The sequence below is a fragment of the Mus caroli genome, unplaced genomic scaffold, assembly GCF_978045245.1.
Source record: "Mus caroli unplaced genomic scaffold, Mus_caroli_1 scaffold_11, whole genome shotgun sequence".
Lineage (NCBI taxonomy): Eukaryota > Metazoa > Chordata > Mammalia > Rodentia > Muridae > Mus > Mus caroli.
In genome coordinates this window covers 88,323,863-88,340,808 of record NW_028227266.1, presented here as the reverse complement: position 1 = coordinate 88,340,808, position 16,946 = coordinate 88,323,863, and positions in this window count along the sequence as shown.

Genomic DNA, 16,946 nt, shown 5'->3' with positions numbered 1-16,946 from the left:
TATTATTAAAATGTGTGTGAAAAAGTTATCTGTACATTTACAAATTTACCAGTTTTAATGGCACATAGCATAGATTAGATCAACTATAGAAGGACTTTAGGAAGGGGAAGATCCATATCTATGTGGTCAGATTGAATGGTACTGGAAAATAAATCAGCAAATGAGGGTTAGGAGAGCTGGTAGACAAAATGAGGAAATGACAACTGTGTCCAAATGCTACTATAGCCTTTAGTGCAGCCACAAACCAGAGCTACTGTAGACCTCTTCCCCAGAGTGTATGGAGGCTCCAGGAAGAAAGAGATGGAAGAGCTCCCCTAGGTTTAATATTAACCTCTTCCACTCAGGGACCACAAAGGTACCCACATACCACCTGCTTTCCATCCTGGATACTGGAGCATCAAGATGCAAAAGCCACGTTTTCCTGTTCAAGCTTCAAGCCCCTTGGAGAAGATCACATCCTGTGATCACTCCTCAGAGTTCCCAGCCCAGTGTGACTGGAGAAGCCAGGGCTGCTCTTATCAGATCTCATGTAACTGCCTAGGGTGTTTCTAACCATTAGCACAGGCACAGACTCCTCGACCATGGACAGCCATAATATCCATCCATGTTGGAAGGAAGTCAGAAACAAGGCAATTCTTTTGTTCATTTAAACGTTTATTGAATGGGAGAATATAGTCTCATTACTGTAATTTCTCCATTTTATGAGTCCTTACCCTATAGTCCTAATCTCAAGTGCCAACCATGCATAAAGACAATACAGGAGAATGCAGCCTGGGGAATCAGCAAGCCTTTCCTGTGGCTTTCCTGTAATCCCAGTGGCCATGATGAGAATAAGTGTTGGTATGAGGAGCTGATGACCACAGCTGATCTGGAAACAATGTATATGGGGGTGAATGGCCATGGCTCATCTGGAAACAGTGGGTGAGGGTGTAAGAGACTGATGAAATGACCATGGTTGGTCGGAAAGCAGGATGTATGGATGTGAGAGGCTGACAGAAACGACTATGGGTGGTCTGGACACAGCAGATGTAGGTGGAAGGACCCATGGGGAATAGCCATGATTCAGAAGTTTCCAGACACATAAGTTGAAGCAGGAAAACATCTTCTACTTGAGGTTTGGACCAAAAAGTACAACATATTGTCCCTTAAGTCTATCTTCTCCCATAGTGACCAGGTCACAGATCTACATAAAAATTGGTATTCATTGGACCTTCATACTGAATATGGGTCATAAGCTCTAGGGCCTCTACTTCCTCCCACTTCCTGTCCCTTCTCCAGCGCAGAGGTCTGTCAGACAAGAAAGGACGGCTCAAATCTAGGTAAGAGACTCCCTTCAAGGTGCCTCAATAAACACAAGGACAATCTGCCAGAGAAGTCTTCAGTTTACCAGGATCAGAGCCTCTGAGCTGGTTTCTTCTTCCCCCAGGAGGCATCTCACTAACTATGTGAAATCTCCCACCTCTTTTATAAAGATTTTTTTTAATTAAGAAATGTCAGCATAAGTTAATTGAGACTTATAAAAAAGAATAGGCAATCAAGTTACAGTCCAAATTCACCACCTGGGTCTGGCCAATGTTGACCTTGTTATCAAATTGTTCTTTTTGTTTGTTTGTTTTTAAGAATAAAAATGACAGCATGAGGATGGACCATCTAGAGACTGCCATATCCAGGGATCCATCCCATAATCAGCCTCCAAACAATGACACCATTACATACACTAGCAAGATTTTGCTGAAAGGACCCAGACATAGCTGTCTCTTGTGAGACTATGCCGGGGCCTAGCAAACACAGAAGTGGATGATCACAGTCAGCTATTGGATGGATCACAGGGCCCCCAATGGAGGAGCTAGAGAAAGTACCAAAGGAGCTAAAGGGATCTGCAACCCTATAGGTGCAACAACATTATGAACTAACCAGTCTCCCGGAGCTCTTGACTCTAGCTGCATATGTATCAAAAGATGGCCTAATCGGACATCACTGGAAAGAGAGGCCCATTGGACATGCAAACTTTATATGCCCCAGTACAGGGGAACACCAGGGCCAAAAAGTGGGAGTGGGTGGGTAGGGGAGTTGGGGGGAGGGTATGGGGGACTTTTGGGATAGCATTGGAAATGTAATTGAGGAAAATACCTAATAAAAATATTTTAAAAAATGACAGCATGAGGCATTCCTAGCCATCTAAGTCCATAAACCCAGAGTCACCTTGTGTAACCCTATAACATGACAGCAGAGCTCTTGGGCCATTAAATAAATAAATAAGCTCCCGTAATTGCTGGTTCCACCCCTTAGTTCCACCATCTATCAGGTAAATGTTGGTGAATTAAATGAGTTAACACAAGCCTGGAGAAATGGCTCAGCAGTTAAGAGCACCAACTGTTCTTCCAAAGGTCCTGAGTTCAATTCCACATGAAGGCTCACAATCATCTGTAATGGGATCCAATGCACTCTTCTGGTGTGTGTCTGAAGCTACAGTGTACTCATAAAACTAAAATAAATACATTTTTTATAAAAAGTGAGATAACACATCCTTACAGGGCTCAATACATGGTCACTCAATACATCTTAGCTGTCTATCTACATAGAATATCACCAGCACCATTTAATTTTTCCCCCAAATAAGTCTACAGCATATTTATTTTGAGATTTGAATATGTTAATATATAGGTTCAGCTCATTGTTAATGAGGTATAATATCCCATCGTGTGAATATACTTCAATTTAATTATGCATTGCCTTATTGCTGGGCCCTTGAGTTCAGTCTAGTGTTTCTCAATTGCTGCAATAAATTAGCACACATCTCCATGGGTATATGCAAGGATTAGCTGCCTTGAAGCAAAGCTGCTAGTTGCGCATAACTTGAGGCTCCATAGATATTTTTGCTTCCTATAAATATTCTTGAGCTCTATCTTGGGATGCAATTAAGTTACTTGAAAACAGTTTGATTCTTTGGAGACTTCGTTTTCAAGCTTTGTTAGGTAGGACCAGAGCAACCTTAATCTGGGGCTAATTTTTCCACGTGATTGATTACTTCTGATTACTCTGACATCCTGTGAATATTGAGAGTTCGCTGCTCTGCCTGGCAACACAAACTGTTCCTGTTCTTGTATGAGTAGCTCCCGCTAAAGTTTTGCAGTTGTTTTCCTGTTTCTATGGGTAGTGGCTTCAGTAAGTGCACTGATGGATCCTTGGGTGAGGACTTGAGGAGAGCTGTGTACAGACCCCTGGGTCTCTTGCCCTTGCAACCACTTTGTCCTAAGGGTTTTAAAATTGCACTTCTCACGTTACAGCTTGAAGAGCTTCCATTGCTCACAGTCAAGAATTTTAATACAGAAATATCATTGTATCAGCTTTTCTTTGGTAAGAATTTGCCAGACGGAGCCTTTCTTTTGCTCATATATTTTAGGCACATATTTTGTACATGGCAGATAGCTGTATTTAGAAATATTGATAATACAATATAATCATGTACATATTTTAAAAGAAGAACTTAATCCTCTTCTGATAAAGTTACTAATATATTTGGAATTATTTATAATTTTCTCTTTTGAATGTTCTCATCGGGTTTTGTTTTTATGTTTTATTTTCATTTCCTTTTATTGAGCTCTGTGCTAGACAGTTTTATGTCAACTTGACACAGGCTAGAGTCATTTTAGAAAAGGGAAACTCAATTGAGAAAGTGCCCCCACCAGATTGCTTGTGGGATTTTCCTGGTTGATAATTGACAGGTGAGGGTCCAGCTCACTGTGAAAGTATCACCTCTGCTCAAGTGGTCCTCAGTGCTGTATGTGAACAAGCAGAGGAAGCCATTAATTGCAAGCCAGTGAAAAGTGTCCCTCTGTGGCCTCTGCTTCAGCTCTTCATTCTGGGTTCTTGCCTTAAGTCCTGCCTGCCTTCCTTCAGTGATGGACTGTGATATGAAATTACCCTGAGTTATCCTTCCCAAGTTGCTTTTGGTCATGGTGTTTTATCAGTGCAATAGAGACCCTAACTAAGATAGGCTCTTTCAAATTTCACTTTCCTCTTTTTCTAGCCTTAACCAGGCTCATTGGGTTTTGTTTGCTGAGTCACAGCCTCTGGGGTAACTGCATAATCTTCAGCTTTTCCGATGGATGTGTAACCAACACAGTCCAAAGTCAATCTCTCTGCCATCCTCTGAGACACTGCACAAACTGTACAACATTTGCATCCTTCTCACCTTCTTCCCACCTTCCTGGTCACTGTCCTCAGAAGTTACCCGACAGAAATAGAGCCTGTGTACTTTCATTTGTATTTTTCATATAGAAATCAAAAGAAACAGTTATGTTTATTTCAATGGTATAGTTTACTTAACCCAGCTGATCAAACATACTGTGGTGGTTTGAATATGCTTGGCCCATGAGAAGTGACACTATTAGGAGGTGTGGTCTTGTTGGAGGAAGTATAACTCGGTAAGGGTGAGCCTTGAAGCTCCACACAGTGCGGAAGAGTCCCTGCAACTGGCTGCCTGCAGAAGAGACAGTCTCTAGCTGGTTACCTTCAGATTAGGATGCAGAACACTCCGCTCCTTCTCCAGCACCATGTCTGCCTGTACTCTGCCATGCTTCTTGCCATGAAGATAATGGACTGAATCTCTGAAACTGTAAGTTAGCCTCAATTAAATGTTGTCCTTTATAAGAGGTGATGTGGTCATGGATATGCTGTTTCATTTTCTATTTCTATGAGATTGACACATAAGTGGCAATTGTATTCATCATTTTGTGATTGACTTATTCCATTAGCATAATGTCCCTAAGGTTTATCCATGGAGTAAATTATCATACTTTTTTGTGTGGTATGTGCCATGGTTTGCCCACTGAATCATTTATGGACATTTTGTTGTTTTTATCTTTAGTTACTATAAATAGTGCTGCTATGAACATGGGTGTAAAAGTATTTCTTCAAAATCTCACTTTCAATTTTGGGGGGTTATATCCAGAGTGGAATTGCTGAACCAGACAGTACTTTCTATCTTTTTTTTTTTTTTTTTTTTTGGTGAAGCTCTCAGACTATATCTACAGCAGCTGCATCAATGCACAGGGGTTCCAATTTCTTTTTATCTCTACCAACATTTGTCATTTTGTGTGAAAAACAGAAAATTTGCTAGTATCAGAAAAATAGTAACTATCCTAAGAGACACAAAGGGGCCTCCTAATGTAGCTTTGATTTGCATTTTTGTAATTACCATTAATGTTGAATGTGTTTTCACATACCTTTGGTCGTTTATTTATAATCTTTAGAGAACTGCTTATTCAAGTACACTGCTTACTTTCTTATTGTGTTGCTTGCTTGCTGTTATTGAGTCTAAGACTTTTTATATATTCTGTAATTGTATCCATTACTAGATACTGTTTTCTGAAGAACTATCCTTTTCCCATTGTGTGTGTGTGTGTGTGTGTGTGTGTGTGTGTGTGTGTGTGTGTGTTTAACCTTACTGAAATCACCTGGCCTTCTAAGCTGAGGCTAATTCTGAGTTCTTTATCTTGTACTGGTGCACATGACAGCCTTAATGCCAGTGTATCCCAGTCTCAACAGCTGGACCTTTGTGTTATGTTTTGAAATCAGAAAGTGTCACATTCTCAGTTTTGTTCTTTCCCAAGATTATGTTGGTTATTTATTGTTGAAGGTTCCACTTGAACATTTGAATTTTAGAATTTCCCCCTTTCAATCACACACACACACACACACACACAGAGAGAGAGAGAGAGAGAGAGAGAGAGAGAGAGAGAGAGAGAGAGAGAGAGATTTTATTATACTGAATCTGTAGACCACTTTGGATACTACAGAAATTGTGTTGACAGTAAGTCTTTACAACAATCCCAGGACACCTTTCCCTTTACTTGAAATTTTCCCCAGTTCTTTGAACAAATGCTTTGTGGTTCTTTGTGGACAATCATTCATCAACTTGGTTAGGTTTATTGCTAAGTATTCTATCTATGCTGATGGTATTTCAAAGAGGACTGTTGTCTTCATTTCTGTTTTTGTAAATGTTTGCAATTTTTAATTCGTTCTTTGAGATTTTTGTAGAATGTATTTTATTCATATCCACCACCTGCCCCAACTCCTCCCCGACCTAGCATCCCTTCCCTATCACCCACCCAACTTTGTATCTTCCTTTCTTTCTTCAACCTCTCAAGTCCAATTTTTACTCTCCATATACTTTTGGGTATGTGGAATGTGGTTGACCTATTAGGGGACATAAAGAAATGTGATTCTCCCTCTTTCAGCAGCTATCAATTGCCAATAGGCCCTCAGTTATGAGTACAATCTCCACACTGAGATTTCAACTGGCTTAAATGTGCATAGGTCTCGAATATGCTGCTACAACTGCTCAAAGTTCATATGTGAAACTGCTCTGAAATACTACATAATATCATTTCCCTGTAGTCACCGACTACGGATGGCACTTACAATCTTTCCACCTCTTCTATACAATGATCCTTGGGCCTTGGGTGGAGGAATGTGATACAGATGTCCCCCTTGGAGCTGAACATTACACAGTCTCTTATTCTCTGCATTTTCATTAATTTTAGGTCTTTTGTTAATCTCCATCTACTACAAAAAAAAAAGCATTTCTGATGAGGGTTGATAGATGTGAGTATAATCTATGAGTATACCAAATCTAATCTATGAGTATACCAAAAAGGCCTTAGGGGGAATAAATGTAATATCATCATGCCCATTTAACAAGATAATAATTTAGCAAGTTCCCCATTAAGACCTATCGCTCATCTAGCTATAGGTTCTTAGCCCTAACAGCAGTGTCAAGTATGTGTTTCATTATGTGAAGCAGGCCTTAAATAAATGTGATGTGGTTGTCTACTCCCATGACATTCGTGCCACTGTTGTGGCAGGGGGCACATCTTCTATATCAGTCATTGTAGCAGCTCTTATTGTGAACAGCTGCGTAAGACTGTTGTCCCTTAGTAGCATACATTATACCTTCTTGTACTATGAAATCTACTAAGTAGGGATGGTGCTTCCAGGTCAGTTCTAGCCTGATTCCTCCACGTACTGTGACTCAGTTATGTGGTGTCTTCTGCAATAGTGCTTTACTGTCTGTTTCTACAGTGTAACCAAGAGCATCACCTGTAATGTTTGGGGAGGGGGTCTGGAGGTCTATAAGACCTCAATGGCCAACAACTCCAAAAGACATAATCCATCCCAGGCACTGGAAAGTTTTATTTGTTACCTGTGCTATATAGTACAGGTGGGGGCTATTACCCCATTATAGGGTAATTCCATTTAAACTCTTTATGTGTGTGTACTGGTATGTGTTTTAAGAAGATCTACAGTAATTCAATAATCATTACTTTGTAAAATTATAACTAGTTTTTAGGTCCCTGATGTTTCCTAAATACTTTTAAAATTTATTAATTGATAGTAAACCTGTGGATATTGGCATTTTCTTTTCTTTTCTTTTCTTTTCTTTTCTTTTCTTTTCTTTTCTTTTCTTTTCTTTCTTTCTTTCTTTCTTTCTTTCTTTCTTTCTCTCTCTCTTCTTTCCTCCTTTCCTCCTTTCCTCCTTTCCTCCTTTCCTTCTTTCCTTCTTTCCTTCTTTCCTTCTTCCTTCCTTATTTATTTATTTATTTATTTGGTTTTTCAAGACAGGGTTTCTCTGTGTAGCCATGGCTGTCCTGGAACTCACTCTGTAGATGAGGCTGGCCTTGAACTCAGAAATCTGCCTGCCTCTGCCTCCCAAGTTCTGGGATTAAAGGCATGCGCCACCACTGCCCAGCATTTTGGCATTTTCTACACGTAAGATCATGCCACCTGAAAATATGAGTAAATTTATTTTTTCTTAGCTTTTTTTTTGTCTTTTCTTAGTTTTTTTTTTTTTTTTTTTGTCGATTTGATACAGCTAGAGTCATTTGAGAAGAGAGAACCTCAGTTAAGAAATGCCCCCAACCAGACTGACCTATGGGCAAACCTGTGGAGGATATTTCTTAAATAGTGATTGACTGGGGATTTCCCAACCCATTGTGGGTGGTGCCACTCCTTAGGCAAGTAGTCTTGGGGTACATAAGATGGCAGGCTGAGCAAGCCATGAGGAGCAGTTCAGTAAGCAACATTCCTCTACAGCATCTGCATCAGCTCCACCATCTAGGCTTCTGTCCTGACCTGCCTCACTGATGGACTACAAGCTGTAAGATGAAATAAGCCCTTTCTTCCCAAAGCTCATGTGGATCATATTGTTTTACCACAACGTTAGAAACCCTAAGACACAGATTATTTCTTTTGACTGTTTGACTGTCTTGACTAAAATCTTCAGCATACTGTTGGGTAGTTAGTATTTGAAGTGGCAATCCTTGGCTTGCTCCTGATCTTAAAGGGGAAGTTTTCAATGCTTTACCGTTAAATACAGTATGAGATAGTGGCTTTTACATGTGGTATTTTTCTATGTTGAACAGTTTCCTCCTGGTGCTAGCCTGAGTATTTTATGATAAAAAGGTGTTCAGTTATGTAATGATTTTCTGCATTCATGCGACTATGTGTTTTTTCTTCATTCTATTGATGTGTTTTATTACACTGATTGATTTTTCAGATGGTGAGCCATTCTAAAACTCCAAGGCCAACTCCCGCTTGGTCATGGCATATGATCTTATTAATGTGCTTTTGACTTCTATTTGCTCATATTTTGTGGAGAAATTTTTCATCACTATTCTTCAGGGATATTTGTCTGGGAATTTCTTTTAGATTATGACTGTTTTTTAAAAACTGCCGGATTCACAAGATGAGTTTGAAAAGAGTCTCAACCCTTCAATATTTTGCAGAGTTTGTGGGTATTGATTTTAGTTCTTCTTTAAATGCTCAGTAGATTTCTCCAGTGGAATCATATGCTCTTGGACTTTGTTGAAGAATTTTTGACTACTGACCTTTTCTCTCTAGTAGAGTGCGATTTAGATTTTATTTCTTTATAGTTCAGTTTTAATAGGTATGTTTTTTACTAGGAATTCATTCACTTTATCTAAGCTATTCAATGTGTTGACATATAATTGCTGATAATTTTCTCCTTTATACCTGAAAAATTTGGTGGCAATGACCACTTCATTTCTGGTTTTGGTTAGGTGAGTCTTCTTTCATTTTTCTCAAGCTAATTCAAGGTTTGAAAATTTTGTTCATATTGTTAAAAATTAACTGTTGGCTTTGCTTCTTTCCCCTATTGTGCCCAGGTCCCAGTATCTGTGATTTGTTTCTCATGGTTTTAGTTGCTCACAGCATGATATGACAATATAAAATAGAAAGTTCCAGAAATAAACAACTGAAACCATTTAAATTGCACATTGTTCTGAGGGCCCTGGTAGAATCTCATGCTGAACTTCCCTTTATTCTCCTGCCCAGAACAGGAAGCATCTTTCTGTCACTCATTTATATTCAGCTCCTCTGTTAATTGACTTCATAACTTTCACAGGTATCAGATGTGGTATCCTTATGCAGTAGCCCAATGTGGTGCCTACACTCTCTTCATTATATTTTATCATGTATGTATTTCATCAAAAATAAAGGTGAGAAAAATACCATAAGATATTGTAGACATAATAATTCTGTGCACTGTGTACAAGTTATCCTTGTGTTATTCCAATGCTGACTTCTCAACCATATTTTGCTTTAATCCAGACACAACATTGTAATGCTCATATGCTCTCTTGTCTCAAGGCTATGTAAACAATTCTTATCATTTATTCTCTGCCTTGTCAATAAATGCTGATCACCCAATGATTGGGTGGAAGAGAGAATAGGATAGAAGCTTCCACCACCCAAGGGGAGGGAGCGAGGGAGGGGGAGGGAAAGGGAGGAGAAGGAGGGAGAAGACAGAGAGGAAAGAGAGAGAGGGTTTCAGATCTGCTATGGGGATGAAGAAGGGAGCCACGAGGACAGGGTCTTAGAAGACACCATGAGAAGAAACATCTGAAGCAGAGAAAGCTAGAACAATATTAAACCGCAAATATAATTGGGATCATGGCTGGGAGGTAGACAGATTATCACAGGGGTTATTATAAATCAATATTGCCCAGATATTGAGGTGCAGTTTGAAGTAAATCTTTGTTTCTCTGTGTAATTATTGGGGGTTAACAGGGGTCTTCTATTTACACACTTATAATAAAAATAATTATTTACAAGAAACTTGGGAACAGACATTGCATTCATCTAACTTTTATTATATTATATATTGTAACTATATTTTAAATTAGTTATTACTGACAATCTCTTACAGTACTTAAATAATAGCTAAATACAGCTACATATGTATCGGACAAAGCATACTTAGAATTATATCTATGTATGAATTTAAGTGACTACTATGTCGCCTTGTCTTCCATGGATAAGTAATTAACACTGTATTTCCTTCCTTTTCTAGCTTTGAGTTTAGTTTCTTATTCTTCTTTTTCTACTTTTTGTTTTTAAGTTATAAAGTTAGATTAGTGGTTTAAAAATCTTTCTTTTCTTGCTTTAGGTGTTTGCAGCTATAAGTTTCCTATTTATCACTCCTTTCTCCTGCATTCTGTAAGAATTGGTGTATTGTGTTTGTTTTATTTGTCTTGAGCTATTTTCTCCTTTCCTTTGTAATTTCTTCTCTGTCTTGGCTCCATCCTCCTTTGAGCTATTATATTATCAGCTTAAGTGACTCTCTTCATTCCCAGAAGGTGAGGATATTCTCTGTTTCCAAGCTTGGCTATGTAGTGCTGGAACATTGAATCTTATGAATTGAATGGGTGAGTTTGTTGTGGGAGAATAAAACTCATATGTAGCCAGCCTTTCTCATACATGCCCCTCTCCTCAGCAGCAGTAGAATCACACATCATGGAAACGCATGGTATTTCACAAGCTAAAAAAAAAAAGCCTTGTTCATAATTGAGAAATATTCAAGTTACTCCTTTCTGAGGCAAATACATTTATCCTTTCAGATCTCCTGTTCTCTCCACAGTGAACACAGCTGCGGACAGAACTTCAGTGCCATGTTGCCCAGAAAATGCCTTCCCAACTCACTCCTGAGACTTTGAAGGAGATTCGTCCTCATTCTTAGGCAGTGTACCAGTTCCAAAGCAGCCAGAGAGAGCAGCTCCATGCTTAAACAAGCTATCATATAAACCCTTGCTTTGGCCATTCCCATGCCAAACTCCAGAGAGTTTGAAAAGCGAGCTTCAAGCATAACAGGATGAGAGTCTGAAATGTTGACTCATTGAAAACTTCTATGTGTTGCTTGAAGATTACAGCAGAGTGTATGGATGGGCTGGCCTGCTGGCAATAGCGGAAAGCAATTCCATCTCCTTTAAGTGCACAATCCAGACATGTATTGCAGCTGCTTCCTCCATCTCCTTCTGAGACAACATTTGCCCCTGAAAGTGTTACCCATCTCTCTTTTTGTGGTTCCAATCTCATGTTAAGATGAAGAAATACACGTTACTTCTCAGCCTTTTGACTAAGTTCAAGTGAAGCTGAACAAACATGGGAAAATTAATGCTCATTTTTAGGAACAATAATAAGATAATTTACTACAACTGGTCTCAAGGATTTGAGTACTCACCCATTCTATCTGATTCCATCTTGAAAAGAAAGAAAGAGAGAGAGTGAAAGAAAGAAAAAAGAAAAAAGAAAGAAGGGAGGGAGGGAGGGAGGGAGGGAGGGAGGGAGGGAGGGAGGGAGGGAGAGAGGGAAAGGATGAAGGGGAAAGAAAGAAGCAAGGAGGGAGAGAGGGATAAAGGGAAGAAGAAAATGTGGAAGGAAGAAAAGAAGGAGGAAAGGAAGAAAGGAAGGACATTTTACAAAGATACTAGAAGGATTGCTTCAGATTCTCAGATAAGAGAATCCTAACACTGCATGGTTCATGTGCCTGTCCCTTGATGATGCTCAGGGAGAAGAATAAGTACATGGGGCATAGTTGCTGGCAGAATCAGCAGTCCTGCTAAGACAGGGAAAGGGACCTGGGAAGATGAAGGTTATATGCAAATCCTGATAGGATCTGGATCTAGATGCTGGGGTTAAAACTTCTCTCACTGAGATCAGAAAATAATAGTAAGTTTCCAGAGTACATAAACTAGTGAGTACTCAAAAGGCTTGTTTTAATTCTTTTTCTTAAAAACCCACATTGTAAATTACATCTGATACCTTTCTGGCCTCTCCTATCTTTGAAGGCAATGCACTCCCTCCATCTGCAGTTATGGGTTAAATACCTGATTTTCAGTGAGCTGATTGGTGCTGTGGCCAACTGATATAACACATGGTCTTGTCCCTGAAGAGTGATCATCAGAACTGGACCTTAGGATGCACCACGTGCATCTTGCTCTTTGTGCAAATGGAGAAAGTGAGACCCAGAAATGGGACATACCTTAACCATGTTCAAGATGACCCAATTTGCAACCTTAGGTCCAGAAGCCAAGCATACACCTGACACATAAGATGACAGGACATGGAAGTTCTTTCTCCATCCCATATGTTCACACAAGAGGACACAAGCTCTCCTACCCATAGGAACCAGGCAAGAAAGATTAGCATGTAAACTAAGGCAAGAGTTTAAGATAATCATAGTGCAAAAACAATGGGTAAAGACAGCTGACTGTGGATCCATGCTGGAGCTACAAAGGCAGCATTGACAACTGTAACATGTCAGCCCTCTCACACCGAATCTGGACATAGAATTGGCTTTGCTAACAAAAACTGTTTTTATTATTTGAGAACTTCATGCATGTATGCCATGCATTTTGATTAAATCCAACTCCCATCTCCTCTTTCCCAATTCCTTTCCCTTTCTGCTTCTCCATCCCAGTTTCATGCATGGCTTTTTTTCCTCTTGTGCCTTCTCTCACTCATTCACTGAGTCCACTGAGTGCTGGATCATCTCCTAGAGCCTGGCTGCCCTCTCAGGGGGCCACATTCCCAAAGAAAACCAGCTTCCTCTCCCCCATCAGTCATCATTTGCCAATAGCTCCTCATCCAAAGGTGGGAATTCATGAACCCCTCTTCTGTCCATGCTGGGATTTGCTCTGGTTTAATCTTGATTGTGTGTTGGTCTTGTACTTGCAGTTGCAGCTGCTGTGAGCTTATGTGTGCAATGTGTATAGTGTGTGTAATGGCCCTGTCAAGTCCAGCAACTATCATTTTGCCATAGACAGCTACTACTTCCGGCTCTTAGAATCTTTCTGCCCTCTCTTCAGGGATCCCTGATCCTTCCAGGGAAGGAGAAGGATATAGACCTCTCATTTAGATCTGAGCATCTCACAGTCTCTTATTTTCTATAGTTGTAGGCCTCTGCACTACTCATCATTGACAGCAAAAAGAAGTTTCATTGATGAAGGTTAAGAAATGCACTAACAATGTCTATACTTAAAGCTCATTCCACAAGATAGACTTTATGCTTAGAATACGGAGTATATGGAGACTCTTAGTCGTATATGTATGTCTGTGAAGATTAGAGTTTGTCAAGTGTCTTCTTCCAGAGACCACCCTTGACAATGGCCAGGTCCCACAGGAGAGGTAAGAAGTCAGCAAGGGAGGAAAGAGTCAGGCATAGGAGTCAGGGGAAATCTTGCATCCTGACTGGCTGACAATCAGAATCCTTCTTAATATATACAGAAATCAGTAGGCAAGGATAAATTCATGTTGTTCCAAAACATGCACCATGCCATTTTTGCCCATGAATGTATGTTTTAACTTCTTCTTGGTCATAAGTTTCATCATCATTGATAAACAGTGACAGAACAGAGTTGTCTTTTAAATCATTGTCCCTCTTCAACCCCATAACCTAATATTTAAGAATCTAGAAGTATATTTTGCCAAAGGATGGCAGCCCATTCCCTGGCTTGTAGCTCTTGTAGTTGTTAGGACATTAAACAGAAAAAAAAAAATCTCCAAACAAGCCTGGGCAGATTGTCATGTTCCACAAAGTGTATTATTAACTCTTAATGGTCAGAGTGTATAGTAAGAGGAGGCTTTTAAGGAGTTGATCTGCTGCCAATTCCTCTCGGCCACTGAATCTTGTTTACCTTTTTAAATTTACTTTGTTTTGATTATCTTGTTCCTCAGCAAGTACAGAGGCAGATGTTAAAAGAATATCTTGGAGTCAGAGTTTCATAAGGAGATCTTTAGCATCTTTACTTTGGGTCACAACCTCTAGGGCATAAGGAAGACCTTCAAGTAGGGCCAGCTAAGGGTATTCCCTAAAAGCAGGAGGACTGTCCTAAGGAAGCTAAGAGGCATACTCATGGGAGAAGGCGTAAATGAGTCTTAAGAGAATTTCTATCAATCCATTTTCCCAAGTTGTACAAATATTAAAAGCTCACAAGCATGCTACAGGTGGAGATCAAGGCCAAAAGTCGAAAATCACATGACAATGATTGCATCCCTTGGCTTGAAAGAAAATTAAAATTCAAGGTCTATGACTCATGCGGCTTGCTAGTTAGGAGGGCTTTTTGGGCCTAGAGCAAAGAACAAAGGCTGTAAAGTCATCCCAGGAACCAACTAGCCATAAAGATAGGGAAGATATACAAGAATGTCCGGACTGGCCTGGCGCCTCCCTATCTCCTACCCTTCTGACATGGGTTAAATGTTAACCAGATGCTCTGCTGTTACTTCGATCTGCACGTACAGTTTGCTGATGTTTAAATGTGAAGCCACTCTAATTCTTCCCCTACCCCCACTCTTTTGCTATATAAACCCCTAACTTCTGAGCCTCGTGGACTACACCTCTGTCTCCTGCTTGAGATATGTGTTGGCCTGGAGCTCCATCATTAAACTACCTCGTGTGTTTGCATCAAGATGGTCTCTTGTGATTCTTTGGGTGCACGCTATCTCTTTACTCTGGTGGGGGTATCCCCACAGAGGTCTTTCAGGCTCAGCTTCGCTGGATCTTTGTCAAGCAGCTGTGCTGGCTTTAAGACTCACTATTCCCATTACATATGGCTGTACCAGTCTTCCTCAATCACTCTTCACCTTATTTTTTTGAAGCAGGGTCTCTCACAGAACTTAGAGCTTACAAAATTTGGCTAGAGAAGCTGTTCAGTAAGCCACTGGAATCCTCCTGGCTCCATTTCTCTAATTCTGGGGTTATAAATTGACTATTGGTGACAAGCTACAGGCCATAATGGAAAAGTAAGAGTTCTTGATACCTGATGCTCACAAAGGGGCCTAAGGGCATCCTGGATCCAGACAACTACAAAATCAAGTCTTGCTTCACCGAGACCTTGCAAACTGACCACATGTTTTTTTTAAATAAAATTGTATCATAAGAAAGGACTGGAAAGTTAGCCGTATGTAAGTGAAGAGAGTGATTGACAGCAAAGCCTGCATTCCTTATCTCATGATCCTCCCGACACCAAACCAGTATGCTGCCATGACAATACTTCTGCTTGCCTCTGCCCAACTCTTTCAGCCTACAGGCTCCTAGTCTCTAGTGGTACATGGCTGCTTCTGCCTGTGCCTTTGTTGGAAGACTGGGAAATACTCCTTCTTTGCCTTTTTAGGTGACCCTCTAGGTTCCCTTTGTAGGCCCTAGTTTGGTCTTTACTTCTAGAAGGAAATGGAGCATTGTCAGGGTTACCTAGCCCACCTTATCTCTGCTTTAGCTAACTTCTGCTTTGGTATGGGACCCAGGAAGAGCTGGCCCTGAGTTCTATCACTCTTTGGCCAATTCATCTATCACTCTTAGTCATAGTTTAACCATGGTGCCATAAAATCTAGAATGTACCCTGTGACATCTTACCTGTGATTTACATAGGGAGGCTTTGGTTATCCTACAGGATTGGTTATCCCTGGCTGCCCCACCTAGACTGGGGTAGTTTCAGTGGCCAAAGGAAGATCAGAATGGCTAAAAAACTATGCGAGGACAACAGTACAGATCTCCTCCTGTTTCTGTCCTCTCTACTCCCACAAGCAATACCCAGAGTCCACTTTCCCACAGAGAGGCTTTTGAGGGAGAAAGCCAATAGCCATGCCTTACTTGTCTCACCTTGGTCCTGTGGCCTAGACCTAGTGCCTGATCTGACAGTTTGCATTGCCTTGCTCTGGGCTGCCTTTCTGTGGCTATCAGTGCTGCCATCCCTGAGTACCCACCCTTTTCGTACCCAGTTAGAACATGGAACCAAGTGCACACAGTTGGGAGTTATGTCCTGTGCCTTCCCTCCTTATCCCTGGCCCCTATATCGCCTCTTCCAGGCCTACACAGGCAGAGGAGCCTGTCCCTGCTTCTCTTCTGAGAGAGAAATAAACTTTCTAAAAAGAAAAATGTTGACCTGGATATAGGTTAGTGATTACTAGGTGTGTGAAGCAGTAGGTTGAGTGTGGAGTGAAGGACTGAATTTGGTCAGGTCATCTTATATGCATCAACTCAAATGTCACAATGAACCCTGTTAGTATGCATAATTGATAATCGCTAATCAAAAACAAATCAGGCCTTCAATGTCCAAGAAACATGGCTTAAGAGGTGGCACTTTTCTTGACATCTGAATGAACTTGATTGGCCATGTGTCTTTCATCCTCCACGCTCAGCTTCTTTATTTACAGGATGGAAGCAGACTTAGGAGAGGGCAGCAGAATAAGATGCTTCCCTCTGTGCAAGCCCACAGAGAATGACCAGTAAAGGGTGACTGCAACAAAAATAGAAGCGTTATTTGCTGGCAGTAAGAACAGAGGAAGACAGACAATTCAACACCAGGGCAAATTCTCATGCAGAGGAGTAAGTGAAAAAAGACATGCAGCCTGTGACCTTAAGAGATGGGCCAGACCTGTCTCATGTGAGGCAGAGGCACATCTCTGTCATCTCGGAGATGAGGCAGAGGCAAACAAGGGCTGTATGTGGATTTGCAGAGAATTCAGAGAGGCAGGCAGAGGACACAGGAGCTCATAATGTCCCATTTCAGTTCTCTTGGCCTGGTGGGATGTGCTCACCCACAGACCCAAGCCTCAGCGCTCTGCCTGTACTCACTCAGTGATGCTTG